A 20,836-nucleotide genomic window follows, 5' to 3' on the forward strand; every position below is an offset into this window, starting at 1 on the left:
CATATATATTCGTACTAAAATTTCTATGCTTCATAAACCACTATACAGCATTTAACACACATAGAGGTCTGTCAATACGTGATTTTAAGCACCCAGGGGAAGCTTCCCAGCCATCCTAAACGCATTTAACTGTCCTCCGGCACTTTGGTTAAATTTTAACCGCAGCGATGAGGGCAAACTCCATGAGACCGATCCCTGGCTGCCTTTATACCGTCATACTCCCGGCGTCGTTATAGCCGCGCTCGAGGAGCAGAGTCCGGGCGGCTCCCGGCGAGCGGTCCCAGCCCCGGCAGGGCGGAGGAGTTTCCTCGTCGGACGTGGGGGGTTTTGTGCCGACTTCACGCCAAGCGCGCACGCGTGGGTCGGGGCTGGACGTGGGTCGGGGCCGAACGCACCGAGCCGCAGGTCGGCACCGACTGTGCCTCCACCAGCGATTCGGCCCTGTGCAGCGGTCCGGGGGAAAAATCAGGGCAATTCGTTAGGAATCAGACCAAGAGCAGGAAGATTCGGAATCCATTGCTACGTAAAGCCCTGTATTTTTATAGATAAACTGTGTCACTATGTCTCTTATGTGCAACCCGGTCTGCTGTAAGCAGTTCCGATCTACTGTAAAATACAACACAAAAGCTGATAAAAATATAAAATTTTTTGGTTAAAACCTTTCGTTTAATAATAATAGTAATGAAAAAATTCACGCACAGTGAGACCACGTAGCATGCTAGCTGGTTGGCAGTTGCGCTGATACCTGTGGTTTTCCTTGGACACCACCTTTGTGGTCCATCCTTTTACATCTCACACCGCTTTTACGTCCGTTTTATTTTCCATTGTGCCGGAGAAGTGCGAGACACGTGATTGCTGAGGAGCTTGTCCTCTGAGGCAGCAAGGACTCGAGCAGCTGGTGGCTTCAGAAGCAGCCGAGATGCCTCCACGGGAGGCAGACCCCCATGCAGCGCTGAAGGATCAGGCCTTGGTTTCTGCTGCTTCTGAAAGGGGTGAAACGGGGTTGAAACAGGTGACTACAAAAGTGCAACGCTGAGAATGACACTCCTTTTTTCTGGTAGCTGTGCAGGCAGCGCTCCGAGTGATGGGAACAGTAATCTGTTCACGCCTTTTGGACTGGGCGAGGGAAGTCTGATAAATCATCGTGAATTTTATTGCTGCTGGAGAAGAAAACCTGAAGCTCGACTGAACTGAAAAATTACTGCAACAACTGTTTGGGGCTGTTGTTTTTTTGATTTTTTTTTTTTTAGGAGACTTAGGGGGATGTGGTCACAGCAATTGCCGTGTGCCGATACCCGTCGCGGTCCGCGCTTGCTGCAGCTGCGTGGTGGGTTTGTACCACTGCACCTTCTGACCGCGTTCTCCTGTTGCTCTGGGCTTTTTTACAGCGCCGTTGGAAAAAGAAAAACCACACACATGCACAAAACCATCTCAAGTGTTGTCTGGATTTCTTCCCAGAAAAAGGCAGACTCTCCTCAGCCGAGACCTCCACCACCGAACAGCTCCTGATTGCTCAGCTCCGGCGTGGAAGCGTGTTGGTAAGTGCTGTCGTGACATCTGGAATATCGTACCCCCGCCAAACCCTCCGAAGAAACATCCGTCCGTATGAGCAGTTCTCCATAACGGTGACTCTTGGGTTCCAGCTTGAAGTGAAAAAGGAGGAAGACCCCCGACCGCACACCGGTGTCACCGCCAATGCAGTGAGCAAGATCTTGTCTTAAATGATCGCGGAGTCGGCACCTGTCTTGGTGTCTCCAGTCACCATCCGCGCTGCTCGAGAAGGCTGTAGCGGGGACCACAGCCCGTGCTGCTGAGAAGCTACCGTAACACCGCGAGACATGAGGCCACACTCTAAGGTGGCAGGGAATGATGCCCGCAATCCTCATCTCATTTTCCAGGATTGGTCTTGGCTTGGGAAGAAAACAGCATCCGCCCTCTCACTCTTGCAGTGCTGTGGAAATCCAGCTAAGGGTCGGATGCACTGTGCTACTGCCAATTGCATAGCGGCCACTTACCAATAAATAGCAAAGCCTTGTGAAATATTTTGGGAGCTTTTTCCTAAGGGAAGGAAACCCGCAGGATTATACGTCCCACAGAAACTCATAGGATTGTATAGCTTGTAGTCAGGAAGACTAGAAACAGTCCTCAAAATCCTGTCTCCAAAAGCTCTGGCCGCACGTTAGTGTCTTTTGTCCTTACGGGCATGGTACAGCAGGCAGGAAGCACAACTTGACCTTACTGGGAGCTATTAAATTCCCTGTCATGCTGGAATACTCGAAATACATTTTTGGTGTTCAAATATTGCATATTTCTGATCAAAGTTTTCTTTAGCCGGGAGCAAAGAGGATGCTTTTTAGAACAAAGGGCAGCAAAGCGACTATAATCGTTCGTGGGAATATTTCCACCGTTTCTACCGTAACAATATTATTTCCACCGCGAGAAACAAGAAATGCAGGTGTTGGCTCCTGCCAGCAGCCTGTCAGAGGTCTCGCAGCTCCTCAAGCAAATTGGGAGAAGGAAAACGGTTGCCAAAGCGCTGACACTGCTGGGAACGGGCTTGATTTGTGATGGGAAGAGAGGAAAAGACAGATGCCCAGTGGACTGTGAGACGGACAAAGAAAGGCCCCTGCTGGAGCTCCGTCGGGCTAAACATGCCACATCGACCGCTTATTATCTCACTTTGCTACAGCATTTCATTCTTCCAGTTTCTTAAATCTATTTTCACGATGAAGCAAGAAGCTCTGTCAAGGTAGCTGAATTTCCTCAAGCCCGTAGCAGCCAGCGGACGGCTGCAGACTGGGAGCCGGTTGTCCTTCAGCGGTTAATCACTGCTGGATCCTCTAATTGCTCACTGGCAGCTCCCCCCCATCCTCTCCCCCTTTCTAATGGCATAAATTCTCTTCAGAAGATAATTTTTCTGGATAAAGCACTGTATCACGGGACATGACAGTGTGCCCTTTTGCTTTAGCTAGCAAATGAAGGCAAAATCAGTCCCGGGCTTTGTCACCCCTATTTGCCTCCAGCTCGTTAGTGAACCCCGTAGCACAGCAGTGGCATAAGACTGCGCTTAGGCGGGTGGACGCGGCTGCACGAAAGCAGAGTTAGTTACGATGACGTGGATCAGCAAGGCTGCATTTCAGCTGCGCTGTGTTATTAGCTACACCGAGACCTCCTGTATGGGTCTCCAGAGCAGGAAAGACTATATGAAACTGTGCCGGAGAGCTAGCTTTAGTGGCCCTCCTGCTCCCTTAATACTTGGGTACGTTATGGGCAAGTTACGTAGTTTATAGCCCAGCCAGTTTCTTTTTATAACCCTATTTCACAATTGTATCATTTCCTTAGCTATTCCTGTTATTTCCTGAGAAAGTCTCTTTTCCCGGAGCATTGTGTCAATAACTATAATTTTAATATTGTGTGAGTTCGGTTTCACTTCTTTTTTAGATTGCGATTAATGAGGTTTTGAACCGCAGTGCAATAGCACCTGCGGCTTGCGCACGGCTATAAAACGCGGCGATTTTGTCCAGCGCGTGTAACAGCTCAGTTTATTTCACCGCCTGGCGCCACGCAGCCATTTGCGCTAACACAGCGCGTGGCGAAGGGAGAGGCGGCGGCTCGCAGCCCCCGGCCCGCAAGCGGCCAAACGCCCCCCGGGCCCCGGGGCCGCGGCTGCGGCGGGAGCGCGGGCGCTTCCCACGCCGGCGGCGCAGGGGGCGGGTCGCGGCGGCGGGCGGCTCCGCTCGCGGCCGCCAGGTGGCGCCGCGGTGGCGGTGTTGGCGGCGGCGGCGCGGGGCGGAGGCGGCGCGGGGAAATTTCCTGCCTCGCCGCCGCCCGTCGCCGGCAGAGCGCCGGGGGGGCCCGCGGCCGCGGCAGCCTCCGCGCGGGGCGCCCGGGAAGCGCCGCCGAGGTGAGCGGGGTGCGGAGCGGGGGGGGTGGGGGGGGTGCGCGGGGCCGCGGGTCTGCGCGCTCCGCCGCTGCAGCGCGCCGGGGTGGGGGGGGAGAGGGGGCTGCTGCCGCTGCCGGCGGTTGAACTTCAGCAGTTCGCTGCGAGGCGCAGGTGCAGGGTGGGGGGTCCTGCACGCTGGGGTCTAGGTCGCTTTTGTGCCCTGCCTTCCCCCCCACCCCGTTTTTGCGTTTCGCGTGTCTCGTACCCCCCTGGATTACGCAGCCTGTTGCCAGTGTGAGAAATGCACTGGGGGGGCTGAAATTTCGGGAGCTGGAACGTCACGGCTGGGGACTCTGCAGCGCAGCGGTCTGCCTGAAGCCTTGCCGTCACACGTGAGTTACAGCAAGTGGTGTGCTGCGGCTTCGCCGAGCTGTGGCCTGCCCCTTGCAAGTCCGGGAGCTCTTGCACGCTCATAAAGCGACAGCGGCTTAACGGGGATTTGGAAGTACCTTGATACCTTCCTTACAGCGCGGTAGGTACCTCCCAGCAGCGAAGACTGCTCCCGTAAAATAACCTCGTTGCTTGTAGCGTGCCTGCTTCACGCCACCTGCAACTCGTAAATGAGATAAATGGTGCCACATGTCTTTTTCTGGAGCCGTTGCCTTATGGACCAGAGCTAGAGCCCTGTGTTACTGACTGCAGTAGCTTTCGAGCGCGTTGTGGTAGTGCTTGGACTGGCGTGCATGCTGACGTTTCCCGTCTGAGAGGCGATATGAAGAAAAATGGGTGGATGTGGGTTGAGAAGCTGCAGAGCGCAAAGAGCTCTGCGAAGCCCCGGGCGTGATCCTGCCTCCGTCCAGGGGCTTTCGACAAGTTCGCTGCCCAAGTTATCAATAAAATGCTTCTATGCCTCCTCACGTTTGGTGTCATGTAAAGGTGGTCACCAGGGTTTCCAAGCAGGTCAGTCACCCTGTGATGAGGAAGAGCAGAAAGGAGCAAATAAAATAGTGCTGCACGATGTTGCATAAAGATTAAAAAAAACCAACATTTGCTTTCCTGATTTAAGCACAGTCCACGCATTGAATGAGTAGGAGGGCCTGCAGGAGAAATCGTTCCGTTAGAGAATCTAAGGAATATATTTGTGTCTCCTTTGAACGTTGCTGTCGTTTTGTAAATGCCGTGCTGTGTTTCAAGCTCTGTTCCCAGCGTAACCTTGCGCGTGGCTTCGTGGCAGGCCCTACCGGCTGGTACCAGGGTCTGAAAGTTGTGTCAGAGCAGTTGAGGGCCATCAGTTATGAATGAAGGTGGAAAAATCATGTTTTCAAGTGGAAACGCTACCTTGAACGACTCTGTCTGGAAGTTGTGTGTACCCTGAAAATGCCTCCGCAAAAGCAGGCGGAGAGGACAGGAATGTCCTGGCCAGGAAGTGACATTGCACCCGCTCCCAGAGGGTGAGTCTCTGCCTGGAGCAGAGCTGGGGGCGATTTGGGGTCTTGTCCCTGCCCAGAGAAAGGGGGAACCCAACGGTGACCTGTGCTCTGTGGCCAAACCCGCAAAGGAGCCAAGCTCCAGCAGCAGTTTGCTTCCCGGTACTGAGCCGAGGTGAAACCAGTGGTCTGGGTTGGAGGTGTTGGGCACCTCGTACAACCGTTCAGAAGCTCCTGGGTCCTGAAGGCATCGCGCTGAAGTCTAACCCGTCCAGCCAGCCGTTCTGCCAGAAGTTGGGGTTGATGATGAAGCAGATGCTGTGTTTGCCTCTTCCCCACAGGCAAGCGCAGGAGACCTTGGTTAAACCTCATCCTTCCAGAGGTCGATCCTGACATCTTAATTGTCAGCTGGTTATTCCCTGCCCGCGTGCGTGTTGGCGCGGTGCCGGTTTGCAGCGCTGCTGGAGCAGGATGTGGAGGGACCGTGGCCCCACGGAGCGGCTCCGGGTCCACGCTGGTGGCGAGACGCGGAGGCTTCCCTTCTAATGGGCAGATCCTTGATAGGCATTTCATTATCGATTGCCCGATACAATATTAATGGAAACAAAGTCCCTCTGTAGCCCAAAATGTAATTTTGTGCCCTGTAAATGGAAAGCGTCATAAATCGAGTTGATACATTATTAAGGACTTCTGAATTGCGTGTTCTTGGTGCATTGCTCTCGTTTTGCTGGTTGAGAGCTGTCGTGGAGAGTGACTCAAACGCAGCTTTTGCTGGTCTGCTGTGCGGTGCGGCAGAGCCCCAGCTTGACCGAGCGTGGCTGGAGCCGCCAGCCCGCTCCGCGCCTGCTCGCTGAGGATGGCTGACCCTAAGCCCGTCTTTGCTCTCGTTGCCTGTGTCCTTCTGCCTGGAGTTTGAGCCGGGTGTATTCCTTGTCCTGGCTGATAAGCAATTTGTGTACTCCAGAATGCTATAATGCTCTCTCTCTCTATATATGTTTTTTTGAAGTGACTCTATTTATTCCAAACTCTTTGCTAAAAAGTACCTATCTTCTAAGTGTATATGTACAGTAGATGTGAATATTGGTATAAGCCAGAGCTGAAATGAGATATTGATAGGGGAAAGATTAGGAGACATCCAGCAGTGGTGACTTATTGCAGTATGTGTACAGGGCTTATTTTCCTGAGTTATGCCCAGTATGGAACTTATTTTAAGGCATACGTACAGTGTTGCGCTTTTTAATTCAGTTTACTTTGTGAAGGTGTGATAATTTCATCAGCGATGCCTTTCGAGATCTGTTGCGTTGACTGCAGAGTATCCCCTGGGGAACTGGAGGAAGAGATTGGAGATGTTTTGAGGGGGTGATACTGTTGGGCTATATCTCAAATTGCAGAGTGCTCAGGTATTTTTTCAAATAAGTAAGCCAACTGATGATTTACAGTGAAACAGCTTTCTAAGCAGGAGTAAAATTAAGTTTTTTTGTTTGTTTGTTTGTTTTTTTTAAAATCTGTTCTTCTGTCCCTTTCCAGTGAGGAGATGGAAAGGTATCCATCCTCCTTCGGGAGGTCTCTGGGCATCCGCTGCACCTGCGCTGGACCACTTTGCTACTCTTCTTGCTAAACGCCCTGAAAAGATGCACTTTTCCCCTTGACTTCTCTCTATTGACCACCTGTTGAAGAGGCATAATAAAAAAAGCTGGTCCTAGAGATCTCGGGCTCGCCCCTGAGGAAGTGATACACCTCTATGCAAAGGCGTTAGATGAATTAAGGGGCCTTTTCCTACTTGTGGCTTTTGTTGCTCTAGGAAGGGTAATTCAGAATAAAGTATGCAATTGCACATTCATGGCAAAGTCTCGTTCTTCTGAGATAGATCAGCTTCAAGTTTTCAAATGGTTGGATTTTTCTTCAACTATTGGAGGTGCTTGAGGCTTCTTCTTTTATTAAAAATTATTATTTTTTTCATCTGAAGTAACTTTGGAGAAAACTTGGGTAAGGTGGAAAGCTGCTGTAGTTCAATGTGGTGCCCCTTTCGGTGGGGTATTTGAAGACCAGCAGAATAATTCTGATTTTCTGGTAGTCAAGGAATATGAGAGTGGTTGTTAGTAAGCGTGAAAACAAAACATCTTGTAAAGTGTACTGAAAATTAATTTTTCTCCTAACAGATTTTTTTGCTTAACATACTTGTTTCTTTAGCTGTAGCTCTTTTTCAACAGAATTAATTCCAAAAGCAATCACACACATTTAAAAACAAGCAAGCAGATGAACAAACCCAACTTTCTCGAGCCTTTAAATGTTCATCTAACTCAAATATAATGTACTTTAACCCTTCCCCCATTGTTTAGCATTTCTCTTACTAAATTGCATTTCCCACCTCATGTCGTTGCTCCTTTGATCTTATCTTCTTTGCTTTCTCTGCCGTTTGTCCCTTGATCCTTATTTTTCTTTGCATTTCTAGTCTTAGCTTCTGCCAGTAATAGCCATGCTTTTGTGGAACAAGCAATGAGTATGTTTGTATTCTGTGTTTTTAGGGATTAGATGCATCTTGGGTATTTTCTGAGGATTTTTTTTTTTAAATCTGGATTTGAATTTCTGAAATGTGTGTAATTATACTGCACAATGTCACTTAAATTACTGTGGCTGAGAAATTAAATATTTTCTCCGCTGTGTCTCATTGTACTAATCATGTACAATTGGGCAAAGTTTGCAAAGAGCTGCTGAGAGACAGATGCTGGTGCAACAGCTTTCCTGCTGCAGAAGACCAGCCTTTGTGCAAGGAGGTTAAAATGATATATGCCTTTCCTGTTAAACACAGGCATCGGTTTAAATGGATTCGCATTAGCACTTTGTTTGCACTTGTCAAAGGCTCCGTAATTTTAAGTCAAACTACCTAGCCTGCTGCTTCAAATTGCTTTAAAATTACACATGTGCTGATCAATGTGGAGAAGCTGAATTAAAACCTCAGTCGAGGGCGTGTGGCCACAGATGCAGCACTTAATCTGGTTTTCCCAGGCTAAGCTCCTGCCTTTGGCACCTTTCCGCTCCCCCCTGCAGCTCTTGGGATAAGTTTTTCTTTTTTTTTTTCCTCTCTCTCTCTCTCTTTTTTTTTTTTTTGGTGACTTTAGTATTTCTGGGAAGGTGGGGGAGAAAAGAGGTGCAAACAGGGACCTATATTTAAATAGTGACGTATTTGCATTACTTATTTTAAACTATCAAAAAAAAAAAAAAGCTTGTGATAGCTGGACTTTGAGATAATGGGCACTCCCAGCATGTGTGGTTTTTGAGAAGACTGACTCCTTTTCTAGTGTAAATCTCTGCATTTAACTCAAACAAAACAGCCCCTGGCATCGGATACAGCAGGATATGCAAGAAAGCCCTTGGCAGTCAGGTTCTTCACTGCTTCTTTTTTTTCTTTCTTGCCGGTTTTGATAAGCAAACTGCAGAGGTTGCTTGGAGTCGTGTGCGTGTGCCTTGAGGGTGCAGATGGCACTGGAAAAGCCCGAGACTTGCTGTGCTAGGTCAGGCTGTTTGTCCTTGCAGCTTAGCCTGATCTACCAGGATCTCCAGAAGAAGAAACTCGAATACGTCCTCGGACAAATCGCTTAGCCCCCAGAAGACGTCCCCTGTAAACAGGGCAAGGTGTCCAAGCGCCCGTGGTTGCGGTTTGTCCTGCGAGAGGGGAAGCTTGCTCCTTCCAAGGGACATCACCGGTGATGTCCAGCGTAATTCGCTGGGCAGCTCCTGCCTTCAGACTTAGTCCTGACCCTGTGCTGCTCTCTGCCCTACCAGTGGGTCAATATACTGCTTTTTTCTCTGATAATGTGATATTTATATGCTATAATAAATTTTAGCGTGTTAATGGAGCACAATATCTTTTATTTTATTTTTTTTAAACACTCAGTCCTTCCTGACCCACTGGCCTCTTTCGTTCCCACAGCAGTTTTAGCGTCTGTAATGTCTATATTCCCGCTGTGCTGTTTGCTTTAGAGAAGGTTGTCTGTGCCTGCGACCCTGCCGTGGCAGAGGACCTACGCGGCATCGTCCCTTGGTGTAGGAGCGAGCCCGCGGGTGGCAAGGGAGGACTCCTGCCTCCTCCAAGCCCTTGGAGTTCTTCATCAGTGATGCGATGTGAAGGAAAATCAAAGTATACACCTCAAAGTGTTACACCGAGGTGGAAAAACTACTGTATTACAAATCACAGGGCGAGACGGAGCTCAGGTCTTTGATTTTGAGATGTGAGGGATGGCTTTTGACTAAAGCCTGCGCTTCTTCACGTCTGTGATCTGATGTATGGACTGGGGAAATCGCGTACAGCCAGACTTTATCTTTGGAAGTTATTTCACTTTCCGAGTGATGTTTACGTTCAGTATAAATACCGGTTTGAAGTAAAGCTATGCTGCTGGTGCTCCACCACCAGCCTCAAGAAACGTGTGGGCTTTAATCCCAGGTGGAGATGGAGCTCAAGTGTCCAAGCGAGGTAACTAGCTGGCAAACGGGGTTTTCCGAGCTGTCATCCTTTATGGTCAGCGGAGGCACCTTCTCTTTGGGGATCGTCTGAAGGGAGTTTAAATTTGGGAGTATTGAGACAGAGGGCAGGGCCCGTCTCGTGAGCTGCTGCCGTTTGGTGCCTTCATCCCTGTGCCGCGGGAATCTCCGCGGAAGGAGCGCTGCAGATGGGGAGCGTGCTGCGCGGGACGCCCGGGCTCTGCAAGGACGGCTCTGCTCCGAGTGCTCTTATTTTCAAGGTGACTGGTTATGGAGATGCTGAAGGGGGGGGAAAGCTTATCTTGGCCAATTCCCTCTGGAGGAATTGGGCTGTAATCCTTAATAAGGGGAATTAACCTGATTGCAGAAGGAGATGGAGGGTGTGCTGCGCTTGCTCTGGCAGCAGTGGGTTAGCAGAAGAAAGCTTTTTTGGTGTATGGGAAGGTGCACGTACCTTAGCCACTGTGGCGGGGTAAGACCTTGGGGTCATCTCTATTTTTGGAGACAAAACTCATTTTAGACTTGTCGGAGGGTGGATATACGGGTATCTGCTGTTACTGCCCTGCCTGGCTGTGGCTGGCTGTGAGCTGTCGTCCCCGGGAGAAGCTGTTTTGCCCCAAAAGGGGGTATTTGATGGAGAATTGGGGCTGGACCGTCGCTGGGCTCGTGTCCCAGCTCTGAGCTCGTTAGGAAAGCCGGGCAGTGGCCGGCTGCCGTTGCACGACACCGGCATTGCTGGAAGTTATAATCGGCACCAGCTTGGGAGCGTGGGAAAGGAAGGAACTCTCCGAAGGACAGCGGCTTGCAGAAATATGCCCATCTGTCAAGGGAGAAAACAAGAGCACAATGTTTTGATCAGCTTTGAGCTAGAAACGCACTCGCCGCTGTGTGCCAACTTTTCGGAGTGTGTTACGGGCTTTCGTTGCTTCCGTATTTGAATTCCTATCTATTTCAAAGTCTTAACCCATTTAATGACTTTTACTGAACATAATCTCCTTGCTCAAAAATCTACATTCTTTTTTTCCTCTTAAGGCTAAAAATACTTTTCTGAAGCTGTCTGTAACGCGGACATGTGGTAGTTATTTCCCCAAATATGTGCACTCTGCTTGGAAGAGATAGCTGGATTCTGATCTTCAGCCGTGATCTTCCACATTTAATTATAAACCCGATAATAGTTGTCCAAAAAAGGCAGCTATATGATGACTGCTGTGAAAATGCCATCATTATACCAAATGCGAAATCGGGGCCTGATGCGGTTCAGGTGACTTTTTGGGTATCTGGCCTATATTGCAGAAAATAGCTTATCCTTATTTATTGTTCCCTGTAGGTGGGTTTTATTCTGTCCGAGAAATAGTGGCTGATAATTCAAGAACAACGGGACAGACAACGCGGTGTGACACATAATAGGTATCTGTTAGCAGAGTTTCTGGTAGGGGAACTTTAAAAATGTTCCTTTTATACAATTACATTTCTGGAAAATATGCTTGCATTGTACTTTACTTTCAAAAACGCTTAAAAAATATTAAAAGTCGTGTCCTGCAAAGAATGACCTGCCTATGTCAGAGTATTGCTTGTCAGGATAATTGGGTCGATACGCTGTTTTTTAAATAGATGAAGACATTGAAATGCAGTGAGGACTAAGTGCTGAACTGAGGTTCCTCACATGTGTAAAGTTGGAGTTAAAACTGGAACTAGGATCTTGCTGCCTATGGTTAGAGTGCTCTTCTTAATAGGTCCATCGGTCTTAAATGTCTTGGTTCGTGCTGCATTTGTTCTGAGATTAATTTCATGTATTCACCTGTTTTCTAAGGCAAATTGTGAATGTTGTGTAGTTAAAGCTGCTTCTCCAGGGGTAATTCAGGGGACCTAAACGGGGTTTCCACCTCTCCCTGCCTTTCCGAGACCCTTGTCCCTCGCTGTCGCAGTCCCGGGGGGGGTTGGCTGCTCCCGTGCTGCTGTCAGCAACGTGTCTTATAAACTTGGGGTTTCGAGGTGAAAAGGTGCGTGGTTAATTACAGGGATCAGGATGGTCTGTGCTAGCGGTGCAGATCATGGGATGGTTCAGGTTGGGAGGGACCTCAGGAGGTCACCTAGTCCACCCGCCTGCTCGAATTCACTTAATTAACCTCAAATACATGGACATGTAGGTGTGTTTTGAGATCTGTATCTCTATAGGGAGTTTATCCATGGCAGTTGAAACATCTTAAAAATCAGATGCCTGCGGGTGACCTGTATCATTCCCTTGATGGAAGCAAAGTGGGCACTTGCCTTTTCAGCAGAGAGGAGCTGATTTGCTGCGGAGGGGCGGGAGTGAGAGCTGTTGGTGTCTGCGGGTGAGCTGACCCAGAGACAAGGACTGAGTGAGAGAAGGTGGGATGCAGGAGCAGAACCTTGTGGAATCGGCATAAAAAGCTGGAGGAGAGTTTCAAGGGATTTTTCCCCTTGGAAAGGCATCCTGATACGCTTTTAAAAAACAGGGTTGCAAAAGCCTAGGGAAGACGGGAGGCCTAAGCGGACCCTAACCCGTGGTGGCAAGCTAGTGCGGGTTTTCCGATGGCGATGAAAACTCGGAAGTTAGCAAAAGATGGTGTTTTGAATCACAGGTGAGATCCAGTGGTTTTATTATTATTATTATTTTTTAATTAAGCAAGCTGTAATTGTAAGAAAAAAGACGTGGCAGAGCGAGGGCGTTTTAGAGAAGAGCAAGAGAGAGGATGGTCAGTCCTAGGTTTAAGACAAGTTAATGAAAGTAGAAAAACTGCTCTGAGATGAGAAGAAACTCGTAGTTGTATTAATAGTATTCCTGTGCAAATTGTTACGGGCTTTGAAATGTCGACAGAAGAAGCTGCTAGGTGGGTGTCGCGGGGGCAGGCGGCAGATGGGCAGCGTTCGACGAGGGGGAACAGCCTGCCCGTTCCTGGCCTTGGTGGCCACCACCCCGGCTTGGAGCACGACCGGGGCAGAAGGACGTGGGTCGATCCAGTGTTGTCGTGGGCCAGCGAGATGGAAACTCAGCTGCTTTCTTTTTTTCTTTTTTCCCAGCCTAAAGACAGTAAGTGGTACTGTGATATTTTCCTGCGCAGGCCACATGGAATTCTTCCTTTTTCAGTATTTTATGGCTTCCCTACTATAGTAATACCCCACGAAATGTTGCAGTAAAATGGCTGGAAGAAATCAGTTGTGGCAAAAGTTTGGGGTTTCCTATTCCTGCACTGAGCAGCAAAAATCTAATTTCAAAGAAGAGCTTACAAATGGGTCATTAAAGCATTAAAGACTTTGGCATAAAAATGAAGAGCATCCAAAATCTGCCGTAATTTTTTATGGTTTGAGCATCGCTGTGCTTTAGCCTTCATGTAGTTGAGGGTGTTTGCTGGTTTCGTGCCATTTGGTGATGCTCTGTGGCTTTGCCGTGGGTTGCTGAAGGCAGCGCCAGGATGCAAGTGCATGCAAGAATGGAGCAAAAGGGCTGATTATTATTTTTTTTCCTTCCTTTCCCCAAGAAAATCCTGTGTTTCACTGCAGTGTTCTTAACCAGAGGTGATAAAAGTGCATGAGTGGATGCGCAGTGGGCCAGGGCTCAGCGCTGCTGCGTGGACCCACGGGTGCCCACGCGTCACCCGCCACCCACCACTGGTGCTATTCACGCCGGCCCGGCCGCTGCCAGGGGCTGACGGCGGTCCGCGGCTTTGCACACAAACGCGAATTTTCCTCTGGGGCAGAAGCAACAAAGCTCCAGCAAAATGACGGTGTTCAGCCCCAGCCTGTCGCATCCTGGCCGCGGCGAGGCGGGAGCGTAGGGAAGGTCCTGCTGTCCCATCCCGTGGGCAGGTGATGCCAGCTCTGCAGTATCCCGGTCTCGTGGCTGTGTTTTATGTCTATTTATCATTTTTATTTATTTATTTTTAAAGACAAATTAGGTCAGAAGGGCGTAGTACTTTCTTTCAAGGTTCTTTGTATTGTTTGTCTATGCTTGAAAAATAGTGTATTGATCATTTTGGCATCGATGAGTTGTATCTATGGAAAGCAGTCTTCGAATATTGCCGTGGCCTCGGGTAGCAGGCAAAGGCAACTTTCTTAGCTGGCTTCTGACAGCGATGGTTAGAAATTTTATAGTCTAAATGATGAAAGAGATGCTGCGTTTGCTGGGAACTGGTGTCCCGTTAGAATTTATTGCTTATGAATTTGCAGCAGTTGAGCAGTAGCTAATAAATTTTCAAAAAGTATGAAATGGATGTTGATTCTCCTAATTTGGGGGGGGGGCAAAAGGAAGCAAAGAACAGAAACCTCAAAGGCATTTGTGTAATTCTCAAGTCTACGATTAAGAATTCCCATGGAAACCTCTACAGCTAGAAGGTTTTCCTCCTTTATTGTTTTCCAGCTTCTTGGGTCTCCTTAGAAGCAGAGATAAACTTGCATCACGCGTCTGGCGGGACAGTGCGGAGGGGCAATGAGCGGTGGTAGTTGTTGGGCAAACGGGCGTCCATCACAGCAGACCCAGGAATTTTGCCTTCAGGAGAGGCATTGAGAGTAGTTACCTCCATTGGTGGACTCCACGGTGCAAATTGAAGATGGAAAGAAAGAAATGGACTGGTAGAAAGAGACAGGATAGTTATTAAAGCAGCGTGCAGCTCCTGTTAGAGGAACGTGCTTATGGAGGAGTCGGAGCTCTTTCGAGGGCATATGTTATTTGGTATTGATGCAGAACGTTGAGTCCTCAGTTGAGTCTTTCTCTCGTTAAATCGCTTCATAATTACTTTAAAATGGTTTCAAAGCTCCTTCTTGGCTATTTAAAAAAGGAAAAACGTCCCATCTGTGTTTCTCCAATTGCGTTCCTCAGAATCGCAGTTTTTCGCCCAACGCGGGAGGTGGGCGCCGGAGCAGAGACCCTAGAAGATTGCCGCAAACGCACCTCCCTTGTTAACCAGTATTTACATAAAACACGCTGACACCAGTTTGGGGAGACCGAGTGGGATGCTTTCGCAGCTGCTGAAATTTGCACACGAGATGGATGTTTTGATTTAAAAAAAAAGGTTAGCTGAATATTTTTCCCATTTATTCCCATGTGTCAAAATCAAAGCTGTGAGTCTCTAGGCCTTTTTTTTTGTTGTTGTTGTTGTTGTTTCAATTGTTTGCATTTTTTTTCCCCTAAGGTTAGGATTTAGCAGCTTCTCTTAATGGAAGAATTCAATAGCTTAACCAGATAGATAAATGTTAAAAAAAGCCTTCTAGGCAGAAATGAGCTAAATATAACTGGTTTTGGATTCCTGTTCATTTTTTCGTAGTATTTATGGTGTCTTCCTGCCGTAAGACCCCCTATGGCAATGATTACAGTTATACTGTTTCGCTTCTATGTGTTTTTTTCTGATTTGTGAGACTGGTAATATGCAGCTGTTTCTCTCGCAGCATTTTAGGCTGGAGTACGCGGTTTGTTTGTTTTCGAGCCGTATTTCAGAAGCCCGTTGTCGCGGAAGAGGGCTCCGCCTTCCTCTACCCGGGTTGCGATGACTTTGTAGAAGCATAAAATGGAATCGTAATCTTTTTCTCCCTGTAGTGGGAAAACCATTCCCTGCCTCATTTCTTTGTTTTCCTCTGCTCCACGTGGATGCTGATGCTTCTGGCCGCTCGGAAAGTAGAGCAGAATCTTTTTTTAGAAACTAGAGCAGAATTTTCATAATAAACCTGATCTTGTGCAGATTCAGGGCCTCCTTGGGGGGAGCTGAGGGAAGGAAGCTGGAGTTAGGGAGGGTTATAAGCAACGTACTTTCAAGGATCCGTATCCTAAAAAGTCCCCCTGGATTTGCTACTGCTTCTTGGATTAGGAGACCCTTTAATTTGCTTTTAATTAAAATGATTTTCATTTATTCTCTGCCTTCTTCAGAGGTCCCAAGGCACCTTATAAACTTGTGTTTATATGTATAAAATGCAAAATCCATATTCATGCAATGCTAAGGTTTCATGTTAAAGGTAAGGATGAATGTGAGTTTAGTCTTTTTGGTGTATGTTACGGTATTTTTAGAAGCTCAATTCCCCATTACAAGGCAAATTTTAAACCATTGTCGTTGTACGTGTTGGATCTAATAGACATTGCAGTTCAAAATGGAAACACTGACCTTTCATAAGTATCTTATCTGAATCACTCATTTAAATAGCCAAAGTTTTATTTTTCCAACTTTACTAAGTTGGAGGAAAAGTCATAAAAACAGCTTTATACGTTGTTCCTGGGCTCGCTGCGCGCGGCCGTCCTGCCCGTTCCTGCACCTGCGAGGTCGCACGAGGCATCGCCTACCGGCAAAAGCAAAAATGCTGGATTTTCGGGGGGATACTGGAAAAGCTTCTTGTCTGTTGGTGCTTTTTGTTTTGGTGGAAGTGTAAGGTGCTGCCTGGCAGAGACGTGGAGCAGATTTCTTCTCATGTGCATGAATTTAGACAGCTTTAAATTAACCTTGTGGCATTTTGTAACGAGCTGCCCTTTGCTGGAGGCAGAAGTTGTCGTTGTGCTTTTGTGCCGTGTGTGCAGCCCTGCAAGTCCTGCAGTTGTACACGTGGTTTTGATAGGCAGTGATTTAAGATGGAAAAATAGAACAAACTCCTTAAAAGTGATTTAGACATCTTTATTTCATGAAGAAATTGCGTCTTGAAAGCATGATCCCGTGCTAGAAGAAGAAAACCTGAATTTTCTTGCTTGTTTACACAGAGCCAGGAATGTCACTGTTCAAGCTAGGACAAGCAAAATGCCATTTTTGACATTGCACTGTTGTTGGCTGGTATTACACCAGAATTGTGAGCGGCATATTTCCTTATAATGCCGTTTTTGTTTCCCAGCTGAATGCGGCAGTGTTCGGCGCTGTGGAGGAGTTATTCATGAGGAGTTCACAGAACTTTCTCAGGAAAGTGGATGGCTGCGCTCAGCAGTTTGAGCCTACGGAGGAGTCTCTCTCTCTCTTTTCTTTTTTTTTCTTCTTTTTCTGGTTAACTTTTGAAAGGCTGAAATCTTTATGTGCATATCTGATGTACCATGGCAGCACATCTGACCGAGCTGTCTGTTTATTGCATACAGCAGTTGTATAAAGCAGTGCTTTAAACAAAGAATAGAGATTGATACGGGAGCGTTAAACGCTGAAACTATATCCAGTGTGGTCAACCTGGGGAGCTAGGAGACATTGAAGTGGCGTGGGGGGGTTGCTGAGGAAGACCTCGGTCAGTTGGCTTGGCAAATTCATTGATCCTTGCCTTTTCTAGGCATCCTAACTGTGAATTTGAGAGCGTGTTTTTGCATCATTTGCACATTCGGTTTTAACTGAATTGACTTGATGATGTTTTGATGGGCTTGATGTCTGATTTAAACTGCTTTGGCCATTTGGTCTGGCTCTCCGTGTCCTGTGTTGCCCAAGCTTTTTCCCCACGTGATCCTCGCTGAAGAGGAAGAACACCAGAAAGTCTCAGTATTATGTTCTGGTGTAACTAGTCCATGAAAGTGCTTGAAGATGTGAAGGCTGATACTGGACACAGCACTAGCGAAGGACCTGGTGGGGCAAAGTGTCTCCTAAAGGCAGGGATGAAGGTGCTTCGCAGGGCTCCTTCTCCCCTCTGTGCCTTAAGGTCTTCTCTGTTTTATGGTGACAGCAAACTTCTGCTATTCGAGTCTTGCTCTAGATCTAAAGTGGTTTATTTCTGATGGGAAGTAACCTGTTAACTTAGGGCTGAGGTTTCATGGTTTTTTTTCCTCTTTTTTTTCTTTTTTTTTCTCTGGACACGCATCTGTTAGGCAGTAGGAGAGCTATATCTTAAAAGTTAAAATGACAAGTGCAAAGTAAAGGTAAAAAGGCCTTTCATTTCTTCATTCTTGTTTTTTGACAGTTATAAAGCTGGCTGTAAATCTCATGTCTGCTGTGACCTGTTGTTGCAGGTGGGCTGTAATAGACACTTGCTTTGGGGTCGTGCTCACGTGAGCCTGGGAAGCGCGTGGCAGGCTGCCCATCGTGTTGCAGACTCTTATGATGTTGAGATGATGGACTTCTACCCATGGCAGTTGCCTGCAGTGGGCTTTATTAAGGGCTGGTTTATGCATTTGTGATGAAAACCATACCAGTCGTGTATTTTAAGACTCTGCGAGCCATCTGTATGGCGTGTAATATTCAGGCACAGATGTTAGAGAAACTACTGAGTGCAGTTATGTGAAAAGTCAGTGCAAATTCCTGTTCTCTCTGAAATTAGGATGGGGCTCCTTGTTTTGGCTCCAGGGAAGTTAGATTAAATGGGCTTGGTGAAACAACATCAAATATGCCTACGTGCAGCTGGGCGTGACCCCAAATGCTTTGCAAGAGCACGCTGCTCGCGGTGTGCTTAGTGGTGCTACCGACGTGGATTATGGTCCCTGGGGAAACGGCGTTTATGCCGTGGGCCCCGTCCTGTGCGGGAAAGTCGGCATGTAATAAATTACCGTAACGTTGGAAATCCAGTTGAAGAGATACATCCTAATGCTCTCATGGGCTTCTTCAGGGCAAAGGGTGTCGAAAAGATCCTATGCATTATACAGAAGTAATGGAAGGACGTATAGATTTGTGCATATAGATGTGTTCCTGTTTTACCTTGGTGTTTAATAAACTAGCCTTAGGGCATTTGGTCTGCACTGCTTGCTCTCTGCTATGATCAGTAATTTGTGTGTGAGTTTATCCCGGCCTGGCTCAGCAGTGAATGCTTAGAAGTTGGTTTCACCTCTTTTATGCGTAAGAAGGAAGTTCCCTAATGACCACAGGGTAAAATCATTTTCAGAATTACTTTTCTAAAATAAACTTAGTATTTAGGAAGTTCTCATGACTTAGCTGGACAGGTTCCTGGAAAACCTAATCTAAGGCCCTGCTTCCAAGAGGAGGTTGGACCAGATGATCTCCAGAGGTCCCTTCTGACCCAGGGTGCTTGGCAGTAGCCTTTGGGAGCCCAAGGAAACATGTATTTCAAGATTTCTTTCCCTTTCTGTAAGGGTGAGGGGGAAGTCCTCTTAATGCACGCACAAATGCAGGGTGAGTACCCGCGGTATCGGCGTACGTGCGGTTGCACGTCCATCGGTGGACTTCTGCGCTGAGCTGTTGGTGTTCCTTCTGAACCGAGATGCAGAGTGACATTTGCTAGTCCACCTCTCCCGAGTGCTTGTAGCAAATAGCCAAAATATGAGCAGCTGAAGGCTGCTGAGATAACTGCAGCTCTTGGAGCGTTTTATACTCATCGAGGAGCAATTTGGGGGGTTTCTTTTCTTTTTTAAGATGTGGTAGAAAAGCTGGATGTTAACGTAGGCCTACTTTTGAATTCTTTGTACATCTAAAACATCCGAACAAACATCCTTTGTACATCTAAAACACTGAAGGCACGCAAAGCCTGACCTTTGAACGCAGTGATTTTTTTTCCTGTTTACATTGGCCAGGCCAAAAATTATTTATTGGGTCACGAAGAAAACTACCAAATAAAAACTAACATCTGTGCAAGCTCTCAGAATGTAAGTGGTGAAACTTGGCATGTTCTGCATGTGTGAGAGAGAAGGGGGGAGTTTCAGGAGATCCTTCAGGAGTTTTGTGTGATGGCTGTTTTGTTTTTTTTTTTTTTTAAATCATTGCAACCACATGGAATCAAAATGAAATTGCTCCCTGCTAGATGGCAGTAACACTGAGCTGTGCAGTCAGATCTGCCCAGCAGCTGTTCCTCATTTAATCTGAACAAGCGTGAGAGTGAGATTTGTTATACGTAATTTTCCGCTGGATGGTATTTGGCCATATTCCTATTTTAACGTCTTCGTCGGTGACCGGGCTGTGGGATGAAGCACGTGCAGAGGGTCAGCTGATGGCACCACTTTGCGGGGAGCGGGTGATGCGCTGGAGGATGCTGCTGCTGCTCGGAGGAAGCTGGAAAGCTGGAGGAACGGGGCGGGAGGAACCTCAGGAAGGAGGACAGAGCCAAAGGCGAGGACGTGAAGTGCGAGCGGAGCCTTCGTTCAGCCCAGCGGGGCTAAAGGGTGGCACCGAGCTGTGCTCCGAGCTGCCTGAAGGAAGGTCATGGAGAAGGTGGAGCCAGGCTCTTCTCCAAGGCACAAGCAGCAATGGGCACAGCAGGAGAAATTGCCACTCAGTATATGGAAGAAATATCTGCATTTTCAGCGGGAGCAGTGTGCAGCACTGGGAGGCTGTGGACTCGCGGGACAGACCCGGACAGCCGGCTCGAGCGGGGACCTCAGCTCTGCTTAGAGCAGGAGGTTGGACTGGATGACCTCAGAGGTCCTCTGCAGCTGAAGTTACTCAGCGGCACTCAGTATTGATGTCCACCTAAAAGCCTTGCCGGGAAGCTACACTTGATTTTTAAGTGACTTGCTACATCAATTAAAAAAAAAAATGCAAAAAAATCTCTAAATGACTTATTTAGTGGAATTCACGTCTGCGTACAGCACCGTTCAGTTATGTACAGCATTATTTCAAAACCCTGAAGATACTTTTTTTTATGCATTTGCTTATTTTGTTCATTATTTTTAATCATTATGGCTACTCTAAGCAGATGTTCAATATTTAAGCTTAGAGCTTATTTTGACAGAATAGCGTAGCTTATTAGAGCAGATACTCGGGCTGTTCTGTGGGAACGCAGAGCTTTATAAAACATCCTCTGCTTGCAGGTTTGCACTGAATCATATTCCGAATTAATTTCCATAGCGTGTGTGTACTGTTATGCTTTTGTTTTTAGACATGCATGTTATCTGCTGTAATCTTGGAAATCAAAACAATTTTATTAAAAAAATGTGTTTTTAAGTTGACTCAGAGGAAAATAAATTTTAGGTAGTGCAAACCATCCTGATGCTTGTAACAGAATATAGGCCAAGCGGAGAGCTCTGCTTCCAGCCGGGAAGGGTGCAGTGCTTTCCTGTACTGTCAATCTGCTCCGTATACTTGGTTGGTAAAAGCATCATTACAGTTCATATTTTTAAGGGAACTGAGAAGTGAATAGGTACTTAGGTGATTGAAAGATGGTGTGTTTGAATGCTGGCCTGTCCCCATGTCGCACCCTATGAAAG

At 47.5% G+C, this 20,836-nt stretch overlaps 1 protein-coding gene across 2 annotated transcripts in view; it reads left to right on the forward strand.

Moving 5' to 3' along the window:
• Positions 1 to 3,811: 3,811 nt before the first annotated feature.
• Positions 3,812 to 20,836, forward strand: part of PTPRE (protein tyrosine phosphatase receptor type E) — an 83,745-nt gene continuing 66,720 nt past the window's right edge. For both annotated transcript variants that reach the window (XM_064514381.1, XM_064514380.1), the window contains exon 1: positions 3,812 to 3,904. The gene's annotated coding sequence lies outside the window, so the exon portion shown is untranslated. The remainder of the gene's footprint in view (positions 3,905 to 20,836) is intronic.

The sequence above is a fragment of the Dromaius novaehollandiae genome, chromosome 6, assembly GCF_036370855.1.
Source record: "Dromaius novaehollandiae isolate bDroNov1 chromosome 6, bDroNov1.hap1, whole genome shotgun sequence".
NCBI classification, from domain to species: domain Eukaryota; kingdom Metazoa; phylum Chordata; class Aves; order Casuariiformes; family Dromaiidae; genus Dromaius; species Dromaius novaehollandiae.